The sequence below is a fragment of the Calonectris borealis genome, chromosome 16, assembly GCF_964195595.1.
Source record: "Calonectris borealis chromosome 16, bCalBor7.hap1.2, whole genome shotgun sequence".
In the NCBI taxonomy this organism is placed as follows: Eukaryota; Metazoa; Chordata; class Aves; order Procellariiformes; family Procellariidae; genus Calonectris; species Calonectris borealis.
Window position 1 is genome coordinate 18,289,455 of NC_134327.1, and position 25,078 is coordinate 18,314,532.

The 25,078-nt window shown below is 54.6% G+C and overlaps 1 long non-coding RNA gene across 1 annotated transcript; it reads left to right on the forward strand.

Annotated features, from left to right (window-relative positions):
* The first annotated feature begins 1,550 nt into the window (after positions 1 to 1,550).
* LOC142089015 (uncharacterized) lies at positions 1,551 to 4,358 on the forward strand. The gene is made up of 3 exons (XR_012676079.1): positions 1,551 to 1,905; positions 2,530 to 2,623; positions 3,895 to 4,358. It is a non-coding gene; the product is annotated as an uncharacterized LOC142089015 (long non-coding RNA).
* The last annotated feature ends 20,720 nt before the right edge of the window (positions 4,359 to 25,078 follow it).

Sequence of the window (25,078 nt, forward strand, 5' to 3'; positions counted from 1 at the left end):
CCACCCTGGAGACCCTACAACAGGGTGCAGTATAAACTATTTTATTACCTGTGCAGTGTCCATGGGTGAGTCTCCATCGTTCCCATCCTGGTCCCCCAGTCGGGGTCCCAGCTGCCCCTGGGGGTGGCTGCGGGTGTGGGGGGTGGGATCCCTTCTCCCTGCGGTGCCCCCCACCTCCCCAGGGTCATCCCTCTCAGGGTCTCAACCCCCACATGGTGTCCCCAATCTCCAAAAAACACCTCTGACCCCAAATGTCCCCCCACTCCACTGACAGGGTCCCTCCCGGACCCCAGGAGTCCCCCCTGTCATCCCCAGGGTCACCCCCAGCCCCGAGACACCCCCCACCCCCACCCCTCTCAGCACAGCGGGTGCCTGGGGAGACTCTGGGAAGAGCCGGCACCGCCACCTCAGGGTCCTGCTGGCCCTTGTCCCCCTAAAGTCTTGCACCATGCTCTCCTCCTGGGGGCAGTCCCCACAGTCAGGGCATGTGGGGGCTCCCCTCCTCCCCAGGGAACCCCCCCAACCTGTCCAGAGCCCCCCGTCACCTCCCCAGGGTCCGATCACCATAATGGGGTCTGACCCTGGGATCCCGCTGGTTAACGTCAGGTCCGAGGGAAGGTTCCTAATTCCTCCTTGATTAGTTCTCAGGTGCCAGCTCGAGCTGGGTGCCTCCAGAGAGGGACCCCTACCCCGGATCGCACTCCTTGCACACCCGCACCTGTTGCAGGAGGGTGCACACACACCGTGGGAGCCACGAGGGAACTGGAGGCGGCCTTGAGGCTGCTCAGCAGCAGCCAAAACACCCGGGCGCTTTCAGACACCGGCTGTTTTGCTCCCGAACCCAAGGGTATTGCCGAGAAAAATAACCACCACTGTCACACGAGGGTCCTGCACAACCACCACTGCCACACGAGGGTCCTGCACAATCACCACCATGGCACAGGGCTCCCTACACAACCACAACCATTGCACAGGAGTCCTGCACAATCACCACCATCGCACAAGGGTCCCCATGCACCTGCCCACCATTGCACAAGGGTCCCTGCACAATCGCGACCATTGCACAGGGTCCCCTTGCACGGGGGTCCCTGCATGCCAACCAATTGCATAAGCGTCTTCGTGCACTGGAACCTGTTGCACGGTGGTCTCCACACACCGACCACCCTGTTGCACCAGGGTCTCTGCGCAAACACCACCATTGCATGGGGCTCTCGGCACAGCCATCCCCGCTGTACAAGGCGCTGTGCACATGCGCGCTCCCGGGGCGGGGTCTACAACTCCCGGCGTGCCCCGCACGGGCGGCCCGGTGGAACCACGCGCTCATTGGCTGCGGAGTGAGGTCGGCAGCAGCGTGGGTCTGAGAGACCGGGGGCACGGAGGGGGGCCTCAGGGGGGACTTGCAGGATCCGGGGAAGGGGACTGGGGGAGCTCCAGGCCAGGGAGAGGCTCTGAGCATCTGGGGAGTGGGCTTGGGGGGGGGCTGTGCATCCCGGGGTGGCCGGGGAGTGAGGCTGGGGGGGCTGCGGTCCCCCAAGGACCTGGAGAGCGGGGCTGTGGGTCCTGGCGGGACTTGAGAGTGAGGCTTGGGGCTCCCAGGGGGCTGGAGAATGGTGTGGTGAGGCTGTGAGCACTGGGGGTCCTGGGAGGTGCCTGCAAGCACTGGGGGGGCTGCGAGCATGCCGGGCACAAGGGTTGCACCAGTGCCCAATCACCACCATTGCACGGGGGTCCGTGTAACGCCATCCGCGCTCTGTGGGGAGGTGTGCGCATGCACATTCCCGGGCGGGCACTACAACTCCCGGCGTGCCCTGCGCATAGGGTGGAGCCGCGTGCTGATTGGCTGCGGAGGATATTTCAGCTGGGCGCGCGGCGGGGCCTGCACCCAGGCGGTGGCGGCGGCGCAGCGTGAGTGAGGGGCCGCGGGCCCGGGGAGCTGAGGGCTGGGGCAGGGAGGTCAGGTCAAGTCCTGCAAGCCCCGGGGAGAAGAACTGGGGGGACTCCAGGCCGAGGAGGGGCTGTGAGCATCTGGGGCGTGGGGCTGCGGACCCCCGGAGGTGCAGAGGAGTGGGGCTGGGGGGACTGTGTGCCCTAGGGGGGCCGGAGAGTGGGGCTGGAGTGGGGTTGTTGGCCCCGGGGGGGGGGGGCAGGGAGTGGGGCTGGGGGGAGGGCTGTGTCCCCTAGGGGGGCCGAGGAGCAGAGCTGAGGGAGGGAGTTGCATACCCTAGGTGGGTGGAGGAGTGGGGTTGTGGGCCCTAGGGGAGCTGAGCAGTGGAGCTGAGAGGGGGCTGCAGGCCCTGGAGGGGCTGGAGAGTTTGGCTGGAGGCTCCCAGGGGTCTGGAGAATGGTGTGGTGAGGGGCTGTGAGCACTGGAGGGCCTGGGGAATTGGGCTGGGAGGTACCTGCAAGCACTGGGGGGGCCTGGGGAATTGGGCTGGGAGGTACCTGCAAGCATGGGGGGAGCTGAGAGCCCCAAGGAGGGACTGGGAGTGTGGGGGTCCCACACCTTTGCCTACCTGCCCTATTCACCAGCCATATGCTGCCTGTGAAGCACCTCAGAGGAACTGATTTTGCCACCCCGATGGACAGCTGGGTGGGCTCATACAAGCTGCTCATCGAGCTGGTGGTGAGCTGGTGGGGATGGGGGGGCTCTGCTGCTGGCACTGGTGGGGGGAACCCTCCCCAGAAGGGGCCTGGGCTAGGTGTCAGGGGTCTGACGCCCTCCCCTCCCCAGGAAGCCTCTTCTGCTCCCTGGGAGTGCCTCTGGCACTAGCCAGGCCTGCTGGCTGTGGAAAAGTTGACAGAGTCCAGGACAGTGGGATGCACTGGGATGAGCGATGCACTGCAGAGGGATTGGCCCTGTTTTGGGATGGGGACCACAGGATGCACTGGGATGGGGATAGGGGTTCCACTGGGGGATGTGAGGGTGACAGGGACTGGGGGCTGCACCAGGGAACTTTAGGGTGGTGGAGACTGGGGGATACCCTGGGATGGGGATAGGGGGATGCACTGGAGAAGGCCCAGGGGGATGCCCCTGGGCATCCTGGGGAGGGAGCAGGGCATGCAGCGGGATGGGGGAGGCACCGTGGATGTTGAGGTGGTGCCTAGAGGATTCACTGGAGACACTGGGGAGGGGAGCGTGGTGTGCACTGGAGAGCACTGAGGAGGGACTGGCAGCATATTGGGGAGGGGACTCGGGCATGTCCCGTGTGTACTGGGGAGGGAGCAGGCGTGTACCAGGGAAGGGGCTGGTGATGCACCCAGCAGACACTGGAGAAAGCACCGGGGATGCACGGGGGGCATAGGGAGGGGCGGGGCAGTCCCCTCCCTGATATGCGGCCGACCCCTCTCTAGCACACCCTGGTGCTTGTCTCAGTCCCCATCCTGGTGCATCTCCCATCCCCCTGTCCCACAGCCCCATGTGCTGTCCGGGGGATCCCACACTCCCTGGGATGCCTTGGCCCATGCGATGTCCCCACACCCCCCAACCCTCACCATGCCACACTCTGCCCAAGCTGTTACAGAGCCGATGATGAGGGGGGCAATGGGTGCCCAGCAGGGCCCTCCTGATATACCCCAGGAGCGGGGCCTCTGCGGGGCAGGGTGCCAGGGGTGGGGCACCGCTCCAATCGGTTCAGGACAAGGGGGGCCTCTGGGGGCTATTAGGGGCAGGGGGGCTCAGCCAGGGGCAGGAGGGGTCTAAATAATACTGATTTTAAGTGTTCAAATCACTCTAGCTTTTAAAGGATGTGTTGTATTTTGAGCTGACCTGTTTACCTAGACTCATCCTTTAGCTCAACTACTACCCTATCCCTTATCCTGACTGAATTCCTCTACTTCCTTCGGTACAATTTTTTTGATATGCTGAAATATAATTTGGGATTTTTTTTTTTTCAGATGTCTCGCTCGAAGTGTCTTGTGGTGCTCAATAGATACCCTGAGCCCAGATACCCCAGTTGTTAAGCGTGCTGACGGTAAGGGGCCAGCCGTGTGTCCGGAGGCTCCTGGCTTGGTCTCCAGCGGGTGTCCCACAGGCGTGGCAGCAAGGGCTGTCTGGTGGGGGAAGTCCAGGGTCAACAGGGACCGGGGACGTTTGTGGCCCTGGGGAGCCTGTCCTAGTGGGGGAATGGAGGGGGAACATCACGGAGCAGAGCCTGAGCAAGAGATGTGTTACACTCTGGCCCGCTCCGCCCCCATCCCGCATGGGGCAGCCGCCAGCCTGCAGGAGCCGGGCTGGGGGGGCTGCAACTGTTTGGGGAGGCCGCCCCCCTTTATTTTTCTAGCAGAGCCTCCCTTTTTGGTGGGGGGTGTGTGTGTACATATGTAAATGGCATTATTAAAGTAACGAGCTGCCCGTTGGAGCTGTTTTCCTTATTATGTGCCTTTTTTGGGGGTGAATAAAAAGGGGGTGTTGGGGGGCCTGGGGGGTGGGTGATGATGTCATTTGGGGCACCCCAACATCACCGGGGGGGTGATGATGCGGTGGAGAAGCAGGTAAGTGGAGAATGGGGGGTCACGGGGTCACAGTCCAAAAATGCCTGAAAATTCATGGGGGAATTTAAAAAAATTTTAAAAACTGTAAATATGTGTGTGAGGCATTGAAATAGAGAAAAATCTCTCATTTTTGTATGTATTGAAAAATAATATTCATTTATATATATAAAAGGATTTCAGAATAAGAACCTATATCTACTATATTATATAAAGGATTTTAGCGTTTAAAAAAAATTCTAAATAGACATATCTAGGGTTTTAAAATACAAAAATAACTCATGTATATATAAATTAAAAAATAAAGGACTTTAAAATACTAAAAGGATGATATATTTTATATACAAAGGAATTTAAAATAGAAAAAAGTCTGAATAGATAGAGCTATCTACACTCACTACGTTACATAGTATGTCTAAATAGATATTATATGTAATCTAAGAGATTATAAAGTGTAAATAGATATCTAAGTCTTAATAGATATAAGTGTAAATAGATATCTAAGTCTATAAAGATATAGGTGTAAATATATGTAAGTGTAAATAGAGAAGTCTATAAAGATATTTAAGTGTCAAAATATCTAAGTCTAAACAGATGTATAGTCTAAATAGGTATTATATATAATAAGTGGGAAATAGGGGGGTATAAGTGAAGCATAAATATATTCCCTTAATATATATATATGTATGTATAAATAGATACATAAGTGTAAATGTCTATGATAGGTAAAGTTTTTAAAATGCAAAGAAACCCTGTTTATAGAAAGGATTTAAAAACTTGACACCCCCCCCTTGAAATACCTCTCTATTGAAGATATAAAAGCGCTTTCAAAAACTGCCTCTTCCCCCTTCTCCTTTTCTGCCTTTTCCCATCCCGGTTTGGGGCCAGTTCCCCCAATGGGGACTTTCCCCTGCAGGGCCGTGCACACAGAGCGCGACCTGCCGCATAAAAATACCACAAAACCCCTGATTCAGGGTCTGCAAAGGGGGGAGAGGGGAAATGACAATTTGGGGGAAAAATACTCAATTTGGAGCTTCTGGGAAACCCAAATCCACCTGGATTTGTGCAGCCGGAAAGCAAAATATCCCCATTTTCATGCAAAAGCAAAAAGCACCAATTTTTATGTTGTGGAAAATTGCCAAAAAAACTCCAAATTGAGTATTTTGGAAAAGAAAGAAACCCCAATTTTTGTATTACAGAAAAGCAAAAAACTCCCGAGTTTGGGGAAAATTTGGGGTGAGACACCAGCCATTTGAGGGACATCACTCATGGTTACCCCGTGTGGGTTACCCCGTGTGGGTTACCCAGTGCGGGTCAGTTATTGGGAACGGATTATCTGTTGTGGATTATCCCAGGTGAGTTATCTGCTGTGGATGGTCCCGGGTGGACCCCCTGGTGTAGGTCACCCCCACGCATGTCCCCCCACGCATGTCTCTACCCACACACGCCCCTCCCAGTGTCCGCCCCGCCTTTCCCGTGCGAGGTTTTTCCCCCGTGCGAGGTTTTCCCCGTGACATGCCCCCCCATATTCCCCACCCTCCTACCTCGTGCCCGCACTGCCCTCCTCTCTCCTCTCCCTCCTCCCACCCCCCCTGTGTTCCGCACTGCCTCCCCGTAACCCTTCTGCCCTGGACCCCTGGGGTGTTGCCTGCCCCGCCAACCTGCCCGTTGCCCCCCGCCCAAACTCTGACACCCCCCTCCCACTCCCCTGCACCCCACTCCCACCCCACTCTCCCTCCTCCTGTGTTTTGGGTTTGTGCTGAAAACAGCGTTGATGACGCAGGGCTGTGTTAGTTATTGCTGAGCAGCACTTGCACAGCGCCTGGGGCTGTTCTGCTCCTCAGCCTGCCCTGCCAGCGAGCAGGCTGGGGGTGCACAAGGGTTTGGGAGGGGACACAGCTGGGACAGCTGACCCCACCTGACCCAAGGGATATTTCAGACTGTATGATCTCATGAAATAAAACTAGGGGGGAGGTTGGCAGGGGGGCCGCTGCTGGGCTGCGGCTGGCTGGGCGTTGGTCGGTTGGTGGCGAGCAATTGTTTTCATTTGTACCGCTTGTCTTTCTTGGGTTTTTCTCTCTGTTGTTCCCCCCCCCTTTTCCTTACAAGTGGAGTTTTTTCACTTTTGCCCTTCCAGTTCTCTACCTCATCCCACTGAGGGGGGGAGCGAGTGAGCGGTTGTGTGGTGCTTAGTTGCCGGCTGGGATTAAACCATGACACAAGGTTAGTTGCAAGCCCTGCCTGGCTAAATGCTTTAGGCTGTCCGTGTTATTCCTGCCATCTTGCTAGGGAATCCTTGTTCTTTCCTGCTGCTTTAAAGTGCCTTGTGCTCCATCAGCAGGCTGGGAAGTATGGTTGTTGCAGAAACTGCTACACCCTGTGACTCCTCCTCAGGTTGTTAGCTTTACCCTGTGTATGGGCTGCCAAGGTCGTCGGCTCTGCACAGGACACAGGCAGCCTGCAGAGCTTGACGCCAAGCCATTCCTTTCCCCTCTGCGCAGCAGCGGTTCTGCCGCTGCTACAGGCAGCCACTTGCTCAAGGGCGAGGGGCTGCGATGACGACAGGCTGCTGCACGCTTCAGTCGAACTAAGACGCCGTTCTCTGGGGAGCCGGTGCAAGGAGAGCTGAGTACAGTACAGCCAGTTCTGTACTGCCGATGGCTTTTCACAAGGGAAGCGTGCTCTGGTTTTAGCAGAAAAAGGTGTTGGTCACAGGCAGCCACCTATCACTGTGCACAGCTCAGCTATTTGGCAGGTCTCTTGTTTGTTCAAGTAGAGGCGTATTCCTCGCCTTGCAGTCTTGATGGCAAAACAATCGGGGGTTCAAGTTACAAAAGCCTTTTGACATCGGAGCGAGATGGCAGCTAGGTTTCTACCAGCACCGTACTTAGCTGTGTTGCTAGCTGAAAATGGCTCGCAGGCCAGGAGATATGCAGAAGGGTATAAAATAAAGAAACCAAGTGTTGAAGTGATTGTTTCAAGGAGACAAATTAGGCAGCTAAGGGAACTGAGCTGCTCACCTGTCAAGTTGGCAGAACAGCCCCTCCAGCCCACTAAGTACTGCGTGTTGCAGGCAGCAAAGTGCAACTGTGACGCTTGCTGGCAGGAGCGGCAAGGAGTGCAGAGCTACGCGCCCTGTACAGAGCAAGGATGGAACCTGACGGCTCTACGTTCATCTGCTGAGGACGCCTAATACACCAACATGCCTCTTTGCTTTCCCTGCTTCATTTCTAATTACTTTGCACACTGGAGGGCAGGGTGGTAAGTGACATCGTGCAGTGTCTCTCCTCCAAGTGACAAGCCCTGCGTGGCAAGCCTTGTGTGTGTGCAGGATGAGGAGAGCAGAGTGCTGATAGCACAGAGGTGAGGAAAGGTGCAAACACCACAACAAAGCCCCAGGACCACCAGCATATCGCTTGTTTGCAGATCAGCCACTTGGCACCGGGTCTGCTCAGAAGCGCGGTTTCCTGATGGATATAGCTGCCCCTCCCCTGCTTTCAGGGTGTCACCCGTGTGGCCTTATTTTTTTTAAATCTCTCTCCAGCATCTGTTGAGTCGCTGTTGTCACTCCCACAACCCAGATGGCCACGTGCAGACCGAGACAGCGATCCCTGGGGCTTCCTCCGGGTTAGAAAGAAACCTGTTCCACGGGTTCCCCGTGCTGCTTCTCCTCCCTGGGTAATGGGCTGGGGGGCACGGGCAGAAACAACCACGGGACTTGTAAAGCGGCCAAAGGGAAATGACTGAAATTCTGGGGCCACCGGGTGCTTTTTTTGGTACAGAGGCGATGAAGATTAGTGCCTGGGCTGCGAGTGGGAAAAGGGGAGAGAAATCTAAGCCCAGTACCCCCAGTAAGCAGTTACCGTCCTTCGATGGTACAAACTGGGCGGAGAGATCGGGAAAGGGTCGGTGAGGCGATGGTGGCACCCGGCGGCCAGAATTGGGTACTGCAGAACTTGAGCCGCGCAAGCGCAGTGGCGCGCGTTGCCGCCCTCGCTGCTGCCACCGAGCGACCAGAATTCGGTACTGCAGCTCTTGGGCCGCGGAGGCGCGCTTTTCTCATCTCGCTGCTGCCACTTGGGGACCAAATTTCGGTACTGCAGCTCTTATGTAGCGCATGCGCGGTGGCGCGCTTTTCTTTGCTCGCTGCTGCCACCGAGCGACCAAAATTCGGTACTGCAGCTGTTGCGCCGCGCATGCGCAGTGGCGCGCTCTTCTTTGCTCGCTGCTGCCACCAAGCGACCAGAATTCGGTACTGCAGCTGTTGCGCCGCGCATGCGCAGTGATGCACTTTGCTCGCTGCTGCCACCGAGCGACCAAAATTCGGTACTGCACGTCCGGAGCCGCACATGCGCAGTGATGTACTTTTCTTTGCTCGCTGCTGCCACCGAGCGACCAAAATTCGGTACTGCATGTCCGAAGCCGCGCATGCGCAGTGACGCACTTTTTTTTGCTCGCTGCTGCCACCGAGCGACCAAAGTTCGGTACTGCAGCTCGGGAGCCGCGCATGCGCAGTGACGCTTTTCTTTGCTCGCTGCTGCCACCGAGCGACCAGAGTTTTCGGTACTGCAGCTGTTGCACCGCGCATGCGCAGTGACGCTTTTCTTTGCTCGCTGCTGCCACCGAGCTACCAGAATTCCGTACTGCAGGTCGGGAGCTGCGCATGCGCAGTGACGCACTTTGCCCGCTGCTGCCACCGAGCGACCAAAATTCGGTACTGCAGCTCTTGAGCTGCGCATGCGCAGTGATGTACTCTTCTTTGCTCGCTGCTGCCACCGAGCGACCAAAATTCGGTACTGCATGTCCGAAGCCGCGCATGCGCAGTGACGCACTTTTTTTTGCTCGCTGCTGCCACCGAGCGACCAAAGTTCGGTACTGCAGCTCGGGAGCCGCGCATGCGCAGTGACGCTTTTCTTTGCTCGCTGCTGCCACCGAGCGACCAGAATTCGGTACTGCAGGTCGGGAGCTGCGCATGCGCAGTGGCGCACTTTGCCCGCTGCTGCCACCGAGCGATCAAAATTCGGTACTGCAGCTCTTGAGCTGCGCATGCGCAGTGATGTACTCTTCTTTGCTCGCTGCTGCCACCGAGCGACCAAAATTCGGTACTGCATGTCCGAAGCCGCGCATGCGCAGTGACGCACTTTTTTTTGCTCGCTGCTGCCACCGAGCGACCAAAGTTCGGTACTGCAGCTCGGGAGCCACGCATGCGCAGTGACGCGCTCTTCTTTGCTCGCTGCTGCCACCGAGCGACCAGAATTCGGTACTGCAACTGCTGCGCCGCGCATGCGCAGTGGCCCGCACTTTGCTCGCTGCTGCCACCGAGCGACCAAAATTCGGTACTGCAGCTGTTGCGCCGCGCATGCGCAGTGACTCACTTTTCTTTGCTCGCTGCTGCCACCGAGCGACCAGAGTTCGGTACTGCAGCTGTTGCGCCGCGCATGCGCAGTGACTCACTTTTCTTTGCTCGCTGCTGCCACCGAGCGACCAAAATTCGGTACTGCAGGTGGGGAGCCGCGCATGCGCACTGGCGCGCTTTTCTTTGCTCGTTGCTGCCACCGAGCGACCAAAATTCCGTACTGCAGCCCTTGAGCCGCGCATGCGCGGTGGCGCCGCCCTTCTCCACGCCGCAGTGCGCCGGTAACGGCAATGCCGTACCGTGATGCCTGCGGGCTGATGCCGCTGCGTTCGTTGCTTCGTCCCGGTTGCTTCCCCCTGGGCGCGCAAAGCGCGGAACTGCAGCGCCGGTGCCGCCCCCGGGCACGCGCCGCCCGGCGGCTGCTCGCTGCTGCTGCCGCCCCGAAGCCGAAGCGTGGTACTGCAGCCCGGCGTTCATGCGCCGGCTGTGGCCCCTCCATGCGCGGTCCCCATCCCGGTGCATCCCTCATCCCGGTGCATTCGTCATCGCGGGCGGCAACAGTTAGGGTGCCCCCCCCCCCGCATGCCAGCACCCCCAAGAGTGTTGGCGTATTCCAGTGCTGTCCCCATCCCTGGGGCAGCTCCCCATCCCCTGTCCCTGCGGCTGATCGTTGGGCTCTGTGTTCCCCCAATAAAACAGGGGGACAGAGGGGACCCCTGGGGACAGGAGGTGGGGACCCCCAGAGAGTGGGCTGTGCTGCCATCGCTCCTTGGTGCTGGCCCTCCTTGGTGCTGGCCCTGCTTGTCCCCTGTCCCCCCAGCGGTGACGAGCTCCAGGCCACTGGCGGGGATCCTCAGTGTCACCTTCCCCCCCATGCTGGTTGCCACCAGCGACAGGGACAGCGATGCACCCCCCCGCCCTGCTGCCACGCACACGGGTGTTCAGGGGCACAGGCCACCCCCATCAGGTGGACACGCTGGGGACACCGTCTGCCCCAGGGGTGTTTGGGGTCCCCAGGGTGGGAGTGGAGCTGCAGCATGCCGGGTCCCCCCTGCCCGAGCCCTGCAGACCCAGGTGGAGCGCAGGCATCCCCCGGCCCTGTCCCCAGCCCTGTCTCCGCATGGCCGTGGGTCGGTGCTGCCATTGACCTACAACAGGGTGCAGCATGAACTATTTTATTTTATTACCTGTGCAGTATCCATGAGTGAGTCCCCATAGTTCCCATCCTGGTCCCCCAGTGGGTCGGGGTCCCAGCAGCCCCTGGGGGTGGCTGCAGGTGTTGGGGATGGGATCCCTTCTCCCCAGGGTGCCCCCCACCTCCCCAGGGTCATCCCTCCCAGTCTCAACCCCCCACATGGCGTCCCCACTCTCCCGAGAAACACCTTTGTCCCCAAATGTCCCCCTACCCCACTCCCAGGGCCCCTCCCGGACCCCAGGATTCCCCCCCTGCCCCATCCTGAGGCCCCCCCGGATCCCCATGGTCACCCCCAGCCCTGAGACCCACCCCTCCCACACCCCCCTCTCAGCACGCCAGGTGCCTGGGGAGACTCTGGGAAGAGCCGGCACCGCCACCTCAGGATCCCACTGGCCTTCATCCCCCCTAAAGTCTTGCACCATGCTCTGCTCCTTGGGGGAGTGCCCACAGTCAGGGGGGTGGGGGCTCCCCTCCTCCCCAGGAACCCCCCCAACCTGTCCAGGGCACCCTCTGCCACCTCCCCAGGGTCCAATCACCATAATAGGGTCTGACCCTGGGATCCCGCTAGTTAATGTCAGGTGCAAGAGAAGGTTCCTCATTACTCCTTGAGTAGTTCCTGGGTGCCAGCTCGAGCTGGGTGCCTCCAGAGAGGGACCCCTACCGCAGATCGCACTCCTTGCACACCTGCACCCGTTGCAGAAGGGTCCACGCACACCATGGGAGCCATGTGGGAACCGGACGCGGCCTCGAGGCTGCTCAGCAGCAGTCAAAACACCCCAGTGGTTTCAGACACCGGCTGTTTTGCTCCCGTACTGCTGAGAAAAATAACCACCACTGTCACACGAGGGTCCTTCACAACTACCACTGTCACACGAGGGTCCTGCACAATCACCACCATCGCACAAGTGTCCCCGTGCACCTGCCCGCCATTGCACAAGGGTCCCCTGCACACCAACCAATTGCATAAGGGTCTTCCTGCACTGCCCCCCCATCGCACGGGGGTCTCCACACACCGACCCCCCGTTGCGCAAGGGTCCCTACACAATCACCACCGTTGCACGGGGGTCCCTGCACAGCCCCCCGCACGGCACAAGGCGCCGTGCGCATGCGTACTTCCGGGGCGGGGACTACAATTCCCGGCGTGCCCCGCGCGGGCGGCCCGGAGGAGCCGCGCGCTGATTGGCTGCGGAGGATATTTCAACGGGGCGCGCGGCGGGGTCCGCACCCAGGCGGCGGCGGCGGCGGCGGCGGCGGCGGCGGCGGCGGCGGCGGCGGCGGCGGCGGCGGCGGCGGCGGCGGCGGCGGCGGCGGCGGCGGCGGCGGCGGCGGCGGCGGGCTGAGGGGAGACCTGCAGGCTCCGAGGAGGGGGACTGGCGGAGCGCCGGACCAGGGAGAGGCTGTGAGCATCTGGGGAGTGGGTCTGGGGGGAGGCTGCGGACCCCTGCGGGGGCCGGGGAGTGGGGCTGGGGGGGGGCTGTCCATCCCGGGGGGGGCCGGGGAGTGGGGCTGTCCATCCCGGGGGGGGAGCGGGGAGTGGGGCTGTGGGGGGCTGAGTGCCCTAGGGGGACCGGGGAGTGGGGCTGGGGGGGCTGTGCATCCTGGAGGGGGGGCGGGAAGGGGGGCTGGGAGGGGCTGTGCATCCGGGGGGAGCCGGGGAGGGGGGCTGGGAGGGGCTGTGCATCCCGGGGGAGCCGGGGAGTGGGGCTGGGAGGGGCTGTGCATCCTGGGGGGGTCGGGGAGTGGGGCTTGGGGGGGCTGTGTGTCCTAGATGCGCTGGGAAGGGCGGCTGTGCCCCCTAGGGAGGCTGGGGAGTGGAGCTGGGGGGGGCTGCGGTCCCCTAAGGAGCTGGTGTGGGGCTGTGGGTCCTGGCGGGGCTTGAGAGTGGGGCTTGGGGCTCCCAGGGGGCTGGAAAATGGTGTGGTGTGGTGCTGTGAGCACCGGGGGTCTTGGGGCTGGGAGGTGCTTGCAAACGCTGGGGAGGGGCTGCGAGCATGGGGGGCACAAGGGTTGCACCAGAGTCCGTGCACGATCACCTCCATTGTACGGGTGTCGATGTACAGGCAGCCGCGCCGCACGAGGCGCCATGCGCATGCGCACTGCCGGGGCGGGGACTACAACTCCCGGCGTGCCCCGCGCGGGTGGTCCGGTGGAGCCGTGCGCTGATTGGCTGCGAAGGGTATTTCAACGGGGCGCGCGGCGGGGTGTGCACCGAGGCGGCGGCGCAGCGTGAGTGTGAGGGGCCGCGGGCCCGGGGAGCCGAGGACTGGGGCTGTGGCGGCGGCGGGGGGGCGAGGGGGGTGTGCGGTCCTGCAGGCTCCGGGGAGGGGGGCTGGGGGGGCTCCAGGCGGGGCAGGGGCTGTGAGCATCTGGGGAGTGGGGCTGGGGGGAGGCTGTGTGTCCTAGGGGGGGCCGCGCAGTGGGGCCGGGGGGGGGGGGGGCCGCTGTGTGCAAACAGACCCTCCCTGCGAGTCCCCACTGTCTCCCCGTGGGGCCGGGGACCCCCCAGCCCTCCCTGCAGGCAGACGGGCAGCCTGTAGGCAATGGAGGCCGCCGCCCCAGCTTGGTGCTCGAGTCTGGGGGCTTCACGGGCCGAGTCGAGGGAGGAGCTGCTGGAGAGAGGGATTAGAAACGGCCTTCTGCCCCCGAAACTCCTGGAGCATTTTAAGGGGAGAGACAGGTACACCCCAGGGCCCCAAGGGGAAGACCTCGGAGCAGGGAATTGGGGTTGTTCCAGGAGCAAAAACTGGTCCCACCCAGCTCTCCTCTGCTTCCCTGGCACTGGGATCAGACCTTTCAGCCCCATTTCTGCCAGAAGCATCACACAAGTGCTTGCCCTCCCTGGGGGCATCTTTGGGACTTGAGAACAGGCGCAGCAGGTGGGTTTTTGGGCTCAGAAATGGGTGCCAAGTGAGCTGGTTTGGGGGCCCAAAGCAGAAGCCGGTTTGGTTGTTTGTGCGGGGGGGTGGGAGGGCATTGGGGGCTGCAGGGGAAAGCAGGGGGTGGGCAGGGTGCGTGGACCCTCCCCGGAGGTGGGGGTCTGGTCCTGCTGGACCCCGAAGTGCAGGAGGCCAGCACGCACCAGGCCAAACTCAACATCTGCGGTGGTCTCTGGGGGGAAGAGGTGGTCTCTGCTTTTCAGACCCCGCACGCCCTCTTCGAGTCCAGCTCTTCCTTGTCGACTGCTTAGAATAGTTATTAACTAATCATACAAACTAATTAATATTTATACAGTGTACAGCTATGATATTTAATCCTAATAGTCAAGTTTTGACAGTGATTGATTTACGACCTTGTCAAAAGCCCAGGCTGTTGCAAATAGCTGGAGCTTGTAAGGAGAAGGAGCTGAAATCAACGGGAGCTTCAGTGCAGAGCTGGAGCTTCAATTAGCCAGAACCGTAGCAAGCAGGAGCTGGAACGAGACGGGCTGTCCGCTGTCTGGGGCATGCCTTAGCAAGAGGCAAAATTACCTGCAGCTGTAATGAGCGGGAGCTGCGATTCGCTGCAGTGTCTATTTGCCAGAGCATCTGTTGGCCGGACTGCACTCCCAGCACGGCTGAAGAGCAGCCAGGTGCAGGCAGGGCTGTCCCCAGCAAGGAGCTCCGAGCGGCAGGGAGGCGAGTTGTCCTTCTGCCAGCGGGGAGCCCGGCCTCTTCCCTCAGGGATTAAATCCACGCCACGTGCCTCTCTCTGCGTGGAGGGTCTCTCCCGGTCCCGTTCCCGAGGGCTGAAATGAGGTGGGGGTCTCCCGGCTCTCCCAGGGGCCAGGCGGCAGCACGAGGCGGCGGTGTCTCCGCGGTACCTAGCAAAGGGGAGAGAAACCGGCCGGCTGGAGCTCCTGGGGTGCACAGCGCGGCCCCGCACGGCAGAATCCTTCCCTGTGTTTTCACCGTTGGCTGGGCGTGACAAACAGGTTCATTTTGTGCCTTCTCTTTTCCCAGCGTCACCTTCTGCGTCACGTAAAGAAAATCGTGCGTGGCTGATGCCGCTTGCTGCTCAGGTAATGGCACGTATGGGGCTGGGGGAGCGGGGAGAAACATTGGCGAGTTCAAGGATGCTGCAGCTACTCCACATCAAACCCAGGGAAAAGGCAAATTTGCTGCCAGTGCAGAAAAGCTGATGAACAGTTGCCGTTAACAGAGCATGCCTCGTTCCTGAATTGGTCCCCGGGTAGTTACGAATGTTTTCCTTTCAGGTAAAAGAATGAACTTTCATCTACGATAAATTAAGAGCTGCCTGTGACCTTCTTTAGGGTCAAGTGTTTCTCTTCTGTTTGTTCATACTGATTTTATGGGCAGGTTGGAAATAGCCTTTTATTATTATATGCATAACTCAATTTTTAGTAATATGTGGTGTCAGTATAGTTGATTTTTGAGCACCTAGGTAACACTAGAAACGTAATGAATGAAACACGATGGAAACCGATATTTAAACTTGATTTTTACTTGATTTTTTTTTTTCATTAGAGTGTTGATGGCATGTTGTCCTGTGGCTCAATCCATGTTCTGTTCAGTGGAGTCTTCAATCTAGGACTTTTAAGGAAAAAAGTTTGAGTTGTGGTTTAACCTGGCAGGCAGCCAAATACCACGCAGCCGCTCGCTCACTCCCCCCCGCCCCCTCCAGTGGGACGGGGAGAGAATCGGAAGGGTAGGAGTGAGAAAAACTCGTGGGTTGAGATAAAGACAGTTTAATAGAACAGAAGAGGGAAAATAATAATAATAATAATGATAGAATATACAAAATGAGTGATACACAATACAATTGCTCACCACCCGCGCTGACCGATAACCAAGTAGCGATCGGTACTTCCTGGATCACGCCTACCGTTCATATACTGAGCATGACATCACATGGTATGGAATACCCCATTAGCCAGCTGGGCTGGCTGTCCTGATTATGTTCCCTCCCATCTTGTGTACCTAGCTCAGTCAGTAGGCACGGGAGCTGTCCTTGGACTAGGAGGGCACTTAGCAACAACTGAAAACATCAGGGTGTTATCAACATTCTCCTCGTACTAAATCCAAAACACAGCACTAGGAAGAAATTTAACCCTATCCCAGCTGAAACTAGGACAGTTTGTCCTTCCAAAAAAGGGCTAGTCATTCATAGGATCGAGGTATAGACTTGGAGAGTCGCTTAAGTACGTGATCAGAATTAAAGCCAAATGTCGCTTAATGTTGCTGCTGTTGGTCTTCACTTTCATTAATTTCCCCGCTGCTCTGTCATGGTTGGGAGCTCTGAATCTGAATTTTTTTCGCATTTTTCTCCCCAAGGAGAGGCTACCTTTAAAAGTTACTTAGTTTCCTCGCAAATGCATCGGTCAATAAAATTGAGTTATGATTCTTAAAACCACAAAAATGACATAAGTCTTACAGATCCGGACTATTTCTGAACACGTATTCATCACATGCAGATGTCATCGGGATACAGATCGTCTGCACTTCATGCTCTGACAAGACAACATGCTGAGACAGGGACGAACTCCAAAAGAAAAAAAAGGTACAATGTCAAGGTTTTGTTTTATTGTTGGTTTTTGTGGGGTTTTTGTGTTTGTGTTGGGTTTTGTTTGTTTGTTTTTTAAGAGTGCGATGTTGACCGGTGGCAGCCTGCAGAGCTCTCTCGCTGCCTGACCTCTCCTTTTCTTCTCTGTCACTCCTTTTTCATGGCTGTAATTTTCACTCGGGTAGTTTTAGAAGAGCAACGTAGTTACTTGCCTGTGTAAATGTGCTGGTAATACCTGGAAGGTAAATGCTTGAACCAGTAGCGAATAACTTGGCTACAAGTAGAATTTCTGAAGGAAGAACAACAACAGGAAGCAAGTAGCAAGTTACCACAAATTTGTATGCGTCAAACACATCAAAGTCTTACTGCCAAACATCGTTTGGCAATGTGTTCCAAATGGCTAGTTTTGGTAAACATAAACTTTCAGGAAGTTCAGGGTTGTGTGTGGAAAAACGTGCCCCTCTGTCTAGGTGTCCTGCTATGTAAATAGCATCAGTCAGTAGCGCATCCAGTGGCAGGGCTGTTGTTCCCTACTCTCGATATTGCCATAGTAGTGTTGTGATATTTCGACCTAAGAGGCGGGTATAGGAATGGAAGGAGAATGCCTGCGTTCTGTAAGGGCTATGAATGCCGACCCTTTTCTCTGCTTGCTGCTTTCCTGTGTGTGAGATGAAACTGTATTGTTTTTCTCCCTTGTTCCCGGTCGAAATATTTCTGAAGCTGTGGCTGCTGTGGGTTTGCAATTTGTGTTACTGCATTTTTGTAGAGTTCTGGTTACGGATCATTTCTACCGTGGCAAAGTGTCAAGATACGGTTTTCAGTTTAAAGCTTCAAAAACTGCATTCGCTGAAATCGGCGTAGGTGAAACGGATTGTTGTGGTTTAACCTGGCAGGAAGCTAAACACCATGCAGCTGCTCGCTCACTCCCCCTGCCCCCAAAGTGGGATGGGGGAGAGAATCGGAAAAAAAAGTGAAGTTCGTGGGGTGAGGTAAAGACAGTTTAATAGGACAGAAAAGGAAGGGGAAACAATCATAATGATAAAAGAATATACAAAATAAGCGATGCACAATGCGATTGCTCACCGCCCGCCGACGGATGCCCAGCCGGTCCCCGAGCGGCGGTCGCCGCCCCCCGGCCAACTCCCCCAGCTTATATACTGAGCGCGACGTCATATGGTATGGACTATCCCTTTGGCCAGTTTGGGTCATCTGTTCTGGCTAAGGTCCCTCCCAGCTTCTCGCTGGCAGGGCTTGAGAAGATGAAAAGCCCTTGACTAGCGTAAGCACTGCTTAGCAACAACTAAAACATCAGCGCGTTATCCACATTTTTCTCGTGCTGAATCTAAAACAGAGCGCTATACCAGATACCAGGAAGAAAATTAACTCTATCCCAGCCGAAACCAGGACACCGATCTTGCGCGTGATCCCGCTGTGCTCGCAGGGGTGCTCAGTGGCTCCTCATCAAAACAGCGAGGTGTGTGTGTGGACGTCCGTAGGGTTGCGCTCGGGGTCTGACAGCGTTATGTATTTTTGCTGTTGGAAGACGGAATAGAGCGAGTGCCTGTTAAATCTAATGACGGTCGAAGGTTGGGAGGGACCCTGAGCAGGTTTGGTGGCACAACTGCAGTTTTAAAAGATCTTGACCGTTTGGAGAAACGGCCTGGAAAAAAGGATTCCTCTTTTGCAGCGAGTTCACGAGGACAGATGGGTTGCTGTACTCTTTAACAAAAATACTCAACTTGGGACGTATAGGGTGAGGAAATCGCGGCTATGCTTAGGCTTGGGAAAATGTATGTAGGTATCTGTGTCTGTCACCTGCGTGTATCTAGAAAAGTGAGTTCTAGCGAAACTAAAACTGCCAATGAGCCAACAAAAAGGCACGGTTGTCTAAAACATGCAGAAGCTCTAGCGGCCTGTCTCAGCAACTGTACCAAAGATGATGCAAAATACTTTTTCCTCCACTCAGTTGTAGCCTTCACAGAAAAGGAAGCTTTGTGCTAAACGTTGGGCTTTTTTTCCATTCGTCTCAGCAGAATGACAACTGCCGTGAAAGTACGAGACAGATGGAAAGGATCCATAGTGGTCTGCAAGTACGAGGTACGTCTGTGATACGTGTCTGCATTTTTCCTAAGGTGCTTGTAGTATGGACTTTACAGTTGACGTTAAGAATGTGGCAACTCTCCTTCTATATTTTTTTTTATGTGAAATATTTTAACACAAATACTAAAAATAAATAAGGTCTGTTCTGGAGCGTGGTACGCCTATGCAAAGCTTGCTTCCCTCTGTCTATTTTCTCTTCCTGCAAGCACAGTCTTCTGTTTCTGTGTGCTTACTATTAAAGGGTGCTGTGAAAGTAATGTTGGACTAGAAGAGGAAAGGAACCGTTTGTAAGAGTTCGGATGTTCGGGAGAAACAGACTTTATATTCACGATAAAAGCTTTATGCTTTTTCGGTCAGTAGGTGTTTAAAATACCTTACAGTAGTACTCGAAAACCTTACTGAGATACTAGCATCTGTGCTAAAAGCCATCAAGGTCAAAGAAGAGACGTGGACAAAACGGGACAAATCGGTGTCGCTTCGGTGTGTTTTCCAGGCTTTCCCGAGAAGTGTTAGCAGCCTCGTAACTAGCGACAGCGAGTCCTGATGTGTTTCCCATCAGAATGCATCTTCAGAGATGATGTACTTGGCAGAAGTCATCCGCAACGAGACTTTTCACTCTCTCTGGAAAAAAACAAAGTAGTAAGTCGATTTCCTTCCAAAGACCTAAGTGCAGCACGTCTTTCAACAGTCAATGTATCGCTGATCTTTGGTTCTCAGGTGTAACAGTCAAGATATCATAAAAACGCGTTCCTCCGCATGCTTGGGTACAGCCAAAAGCATTAGCAAATCTGCTAATCCCTTTTGGTAGCCTTATCTATTGCAGCACTGGGGATTTCATATTCCCCACCGCCTGCTCCCTGCGCCCCCCCCCCTCCCCCCCCCCGAAAAAAAAAGTGAAACTATATGGGAGATCTCTTATCTCACTGATTTTTCTATCATAAATGAATTTTAAAAAAGAAAGTTAAAATTGTATAATTTACAAACTGACTTGCATTGTTTAAACTGCAACTGCCGAATAGCTGTAGCGTATAATTTATTAGGTGTACTTAAGCAGTTAGGTAGTTGCTCTAAATGTTTAAAAAGAGAGGCAACTGAACGTTACGGGTTTTTTTTCCCAATCTTTTGGCAGAGTGCTCTGAAGTCCTTTATTTCTGTCTCGCTTTCAATGGCGCTTTTCCCTGGCAGTTCGGTAGCATCAGTCTCAGCGCAGCTGGCCAGGCGTCCCTCCTAGTCATGTAACGCACGCAAAACCCCTAGTCAAATGATAGCTGTGTATTTTGGAGGTAGATAATTTAACGGTATGAATTCACAGCTATGCAATTTAAATTAATGCAAAAGGAAAATCAAATATTTTTATAGCATAAGTATTCTTCTTGTACGTGTATAAACGTACGCACACCTTTTTAGCATAAAATGAATTGCTGAGATTTGTTCTTTCTTTTTCATTTTACTCTTCAAAGTTTTACACTTCACTTTCAGCTTTATTGGCCAAGCAAGCAAGATGCGCAGCAGCAGCGCAAGGGCTGGAGCTGTGGTGGTGGATCCGTGAGCGTAGATTCTGATTACGGTACACCCTTGTCCTGCAGCCTCACGGGGTTATCTCCCTGCAGCGGTGCTGTAAGGAAGGGACGAGGCGTTTTCCGACACCAGCGAGAGCGTTTACTTCTCTGCTAAGAACGTGTTCAAAATCGTGTCAATTAGTCTTAATGCTGATTTTAAGCGTTTGAATCGCTCGAGCTTTTAAAGGCCATGTTGTATTTCGAGCTGACCTGTTTGCCTGGCATCCTCCTTTAGCTCAACTACTACCCTATCCCTTATCCGACTGAATTCCTCTGCTTCCTTCGGTGCTATTTTTTTAATATGCTGAAATGTCATTTGGGATTTTTGTTTTTCAGATGTAAGCGTCCCGTGCTGCTCAAGAGAGACCCCCAGCCCAGGTTTGCCTGCCGGTCGTTAAGCGTGCTGATGGTAAGGGGCCAGCTGCCAGCCTGCGGGACAGGGGCTGGGGGGGGGGGGGGCTGCAACCGTTTGGGGGGGCCGGCCCTCCTTTATTTTTCCAGCAGAGCCCCCCTTTTTGGCAGGGGTGCGTGCGTACATACGTAAATGGCATTATTAAAGTAACGAGCTGCTGGTTGGGGCCGTTTCCCTCGTTTTGTGCCTTTTTGGGGGGGTGATGATGTCATCTGGGGCACCCCAACATCACCGCGGGAGTGATGATGCCGTGGAGGAGCAGGTGAGTGGGGAATGGGGGGTCATGGGGGGGATCCCCCCCAAAAAAGGGGGTCACAGCCCAAAAAATGCCTGAAAATTCATGGGGGGGTTTTAAAAATTTTTAAAAACTGTAAATACGTGTGTGAGGCCTTGAAATAGAGAAAAGTCTCTCATTGTTATATATATTGAAAAATAATATTCATTTATATGTATAAAAGGATTTCAAAATAAGAACCTATATCTGTCATAGTATATAAAGGATTTTAGAGTATAAAAAAATTCGAAAGACGTATATAGGGTTTTAAAATACAAAAATAACTCGTGTATATATATAAATTAAAAAATAAAGGACTTTAAAATGCAAAAAGGATGATATATTTTATATATGAAGGAACTTAAAATAGAAAAAAGTCTGAATAGATATAGCTATCTACACTTACTACGTGTTACCTAGAGAGTCTAAATAGATATTGTATGTAATCTAAGAGATTATATCTAAGTCTAAATAGATATCTAAGTCTAAATAGATATCTAAGTCTAAATAGATATCTAAGTCTATAAAACTCGACACACCCCACCCCACCCCCTCCCCCGAAACACCTCTCTGCTGAAGATATAAAAGCGCTTTCAAAAGCTGCCTCTTCCCTGTTCTCCTTTTCCGCCTTTTCCCATCCTGGTTTGGGGCCAGTTCCCCCAACAGGGACTTTCCCCTGCAGGACCGTGCACAGAGAGCGGGACCTGCCGCCATGGCATAAAAATACCACAAAACCCCTGATTCAGGGCCTGCAAGGGCTGAAAAAAAAAAACCCCACAATTCTGGGGGAAAAATACCCAACTTGGAGCTCCCGGGAGAGCCAAATCCACCTGGATTTGGGCAGCCGGAAAGCAAAAAAAACCCCATTTTCATGTACAAAACCAAAAGCAAAAATCACCAATTTTTGTTGTGAATAAGCATTGAAAAACCTCCAAATTGAATATTTTGGAAAAGGAAAAAAACCCCAATTTTTATATTATAGAAAAGCAAAAAACCCCCCAATTTGGGGTGAAACACCAGCCATTTGAGGGGCATCGCTCATGGTCATCCAGTGTGGGTCATCCAGTGTGGGTCATCCAGTGTGGGTCATCCAGTGTGGGTCAGTTATCGGGAACGGATTATCTGTTGCGGAGTATCCCAGGTGAGTTATCTGCTGTGGATCGTCCTGGGTGGACCCCCTGGTGTAGGTCATCCCCACGCATGTTCCCCCATGCATGTTTCTACCCACACACGCCCCTCCCAGTGTCCGCCCCTCCTTTCCCACGCGAGGTTGTTTCCCCCACGCGAGGTTGTTTCCCCCGCGACATGCCCCCCATATCCCCTGCCCTCCTACCTCGTGCCGCACTGCCCTCCTCTCTCCTCTCCCTACTCCCACCCCGCCGTGTTCCGCACTGCCTCCCCGTAACCCCTCTGCCCCGGACCCCTGGGGTGCTGCCTGCCCTGCCAACCTGCCCTCCGCCCAAACTCTGACACCCCCCTCCCACTCCCCTGCACCCCACTCCCACCCCACTCTCCCTCCTCCTGCGTTTTGGGTTTGTGCTGAAAACAGCGTTGATGACGCAGGGGTGTGTTAGTTACTGCTGAGCAGCGCTTGCACAGTGCCTGGGGCTGTTCTGCTCCTCAGCCTGCCCTGCCAGCGAGCAGGCTGGGGGTGCACAAGGGTTTGGGAGGGGACACAGCTGGGAGAGCTGACCCCACCTGACCCAAGGGATATTTCAGACTGTATGATGTCATGTAATAAAACTAGGGGGGAGGTTGGCAGGGGGGCCGCTGCTGGGCTGCGGCTGGCTGGGCATCGGTCGGTTGGTGGCGAGCAATTGTTTTCATTTGTACCGCTTGCCTGTCTTGGGTTTTTCTCTGTTGTTGTTTTTTTTTGTCCCCCCCCCCCCTTTTCCTTACAAGTGGATCACCTCCATTGTACGGGTGTCGATGTAGAGGCAGCCCCGCTGCATGAGGCGCGTGCGCATGCGCACTGCCAGGGCGGGGACTACAACTCCCGCGTGCCCCGCGCGGGCGGTCCGGTGGAGCCGCGCGCTGATTGGCTGCGGAGGGTATTTCAACGGGGCGCGCGGCGGGGTGTGCACCGAGGCGGCGGCGCAGCGTGTGTGAGAGGGGCCGCGGGCCCGGGGAGCCGAGGAGTGGGGCTGTGGCGGGGGGGGCGGTCCTGCAGGCTCCGCGGAGGGGGGCTGGGGGGGCTCCAGGCGGAGGAGGGGCTGTGAGCATCTGGGGAGTGGGGCTGGTAGCAGTCTCGTAACTAGCGACAGAGAGTCCTGATGTGGTTTTGGTGAGTTACTGCTTCTATCATGTCCTTTTTCCTTAACCTACAGTGTGTAATTTTGACTTCAGTTGGAAAGAGATTTTCCAGAATGGAAATCTTTCTCATTCAAAGGAGTTGCCTTTTACGAACTTCCCATCAGAATGGATATTCAGAGATGATGTGCTTGGCAGTAGAAGTCATCCGCAAGGAGACTTTTCACTCTCTCTGGAAAAGAAAAAAGGAGTAAGTCGGCAGTTCAGTAGCATCGGTCTCGGCGCAGCTGGCCAGGCGTCTCTCCTAGTCATGTAAGACACGCAAAACCCCTAGTCAAATGATAGCTGTGTAGTTTGGAGGTAGATAATTTAACGGTATGAGTTCACAGCTATGCAATTTGAATTAACGCAAAAGGAAAATCAAATATTTTTATAGTATAAGTCTTCTCGTTGTACGAATGTAAGTGTACGCACACCCTTTTAGCATAAAATGAATTGCTGAGATTTGTTCTTTCTTTTTCATTTTACTCTTCAAAGTTTTACACTTCACTTTCAGCTTTATCGACCAAGCAGAGCGTAGATGCTGATTACGGTGCGCCCTTGTCCTGCAGCCTCACGGGGTTATCTCCCTGCAGCGGTGCGGTAAGAAAGGGACGAGGCTTTTTCCAACACCAGCGAGAGCGTTTACTTCTCTGCTAAGAACGTGTTCAGAATTGTGTCAATTAGTCTTCACGCTGATTTTAAGCGTTTGAATCGCTCGAGCTTTTAAAGGCCGTGTTGTATTTCGAGCTGACCTGTTTGCCTAGCATCCTCCTTTAGCTTGACTACTACCCTATCCCTTATCCTGACTGAATTCCTCTGCTGCCTTCGGTGCTGTTTTTTTAATATGCTGAAATATCAGTTGGGATTTTTGTTTTTCAGATGTCTCGCTGTAAGCGTCCCGTGCTGTTCAAGAGAGACCCCCAGCCCAGGTTTACCTGCTGGTCGTTAGGCATGCTGACGGTAAGGGGCCGGCTGCCAGCCTGCGGGACAGGGGCTGGGGGGGCTGCAAGCGTTTGGGGGGGCCGCCCCTCCTTTATCTTTCTAGCAGAGCCCCCCTTTTTGGCGGGGGTGCGTGCGTACATATGCCAACGGCATTATTAAAGTAACGAGCTGCTGGTTGGGGCCGTTTCCCTCATGTTGTGCCTTTTTTGGGGCTGAATAAAAAGGGGGGGTTGGGGGACCTGGAGGGGTGATGATGTCATTTGGGGCACCCCAACATCACCGGCGGGCTGATGATGCCGTGGAGGAGCAGGTGAGTGGGGAATGGGGGGTCTCCCCCCCAAAAGTGGGTCACAGCCCAAAAATGCCTGAAAATTCATGGGGGGGGTTCAAAAATTTTTAAAAACTGTAAATATATCTGTGAGGCCTCAAAATAGAGAAAAATCTCTCCTTGTTATATATATTGAAAAATAACATTTGTTTATGTGTATAAAAGGATTTCAAAATAGGAACCTATATCTGCCCTATTATATAAAGGATTTTAGAGTGTAAAAAAATTCGAAAGACGTATATAGGGTTTTAAAATACAAAAATAACTCATGTCTATATAAATTAAAAAATAAAGAACTTCCAAATGCAAAAAGGATGATATATTTTATACATGAAAGAATTTAAAATAGAAAAAAGTCTGAATAGATATCGCTATCTACACTTACTTTGTGTTACGTAGAGAGTCTAAATAGACATTATATGTAATCTAAGAGATTATATATAAGTGTAAATAGATATCTAAGTCTAAAATCTAAGTCTATAAAGATATAGGTGTAAATATATGTAAGTGTAAATAGAGAAGTCTATAAAGACATTTAAGTGTCAAAATATGTAAGTCAACAGATACATAGTCTGAGCAGGTATTATATATAATAAGTGGGAAATAGAGGGGTATAAGTGAAACATAAATATA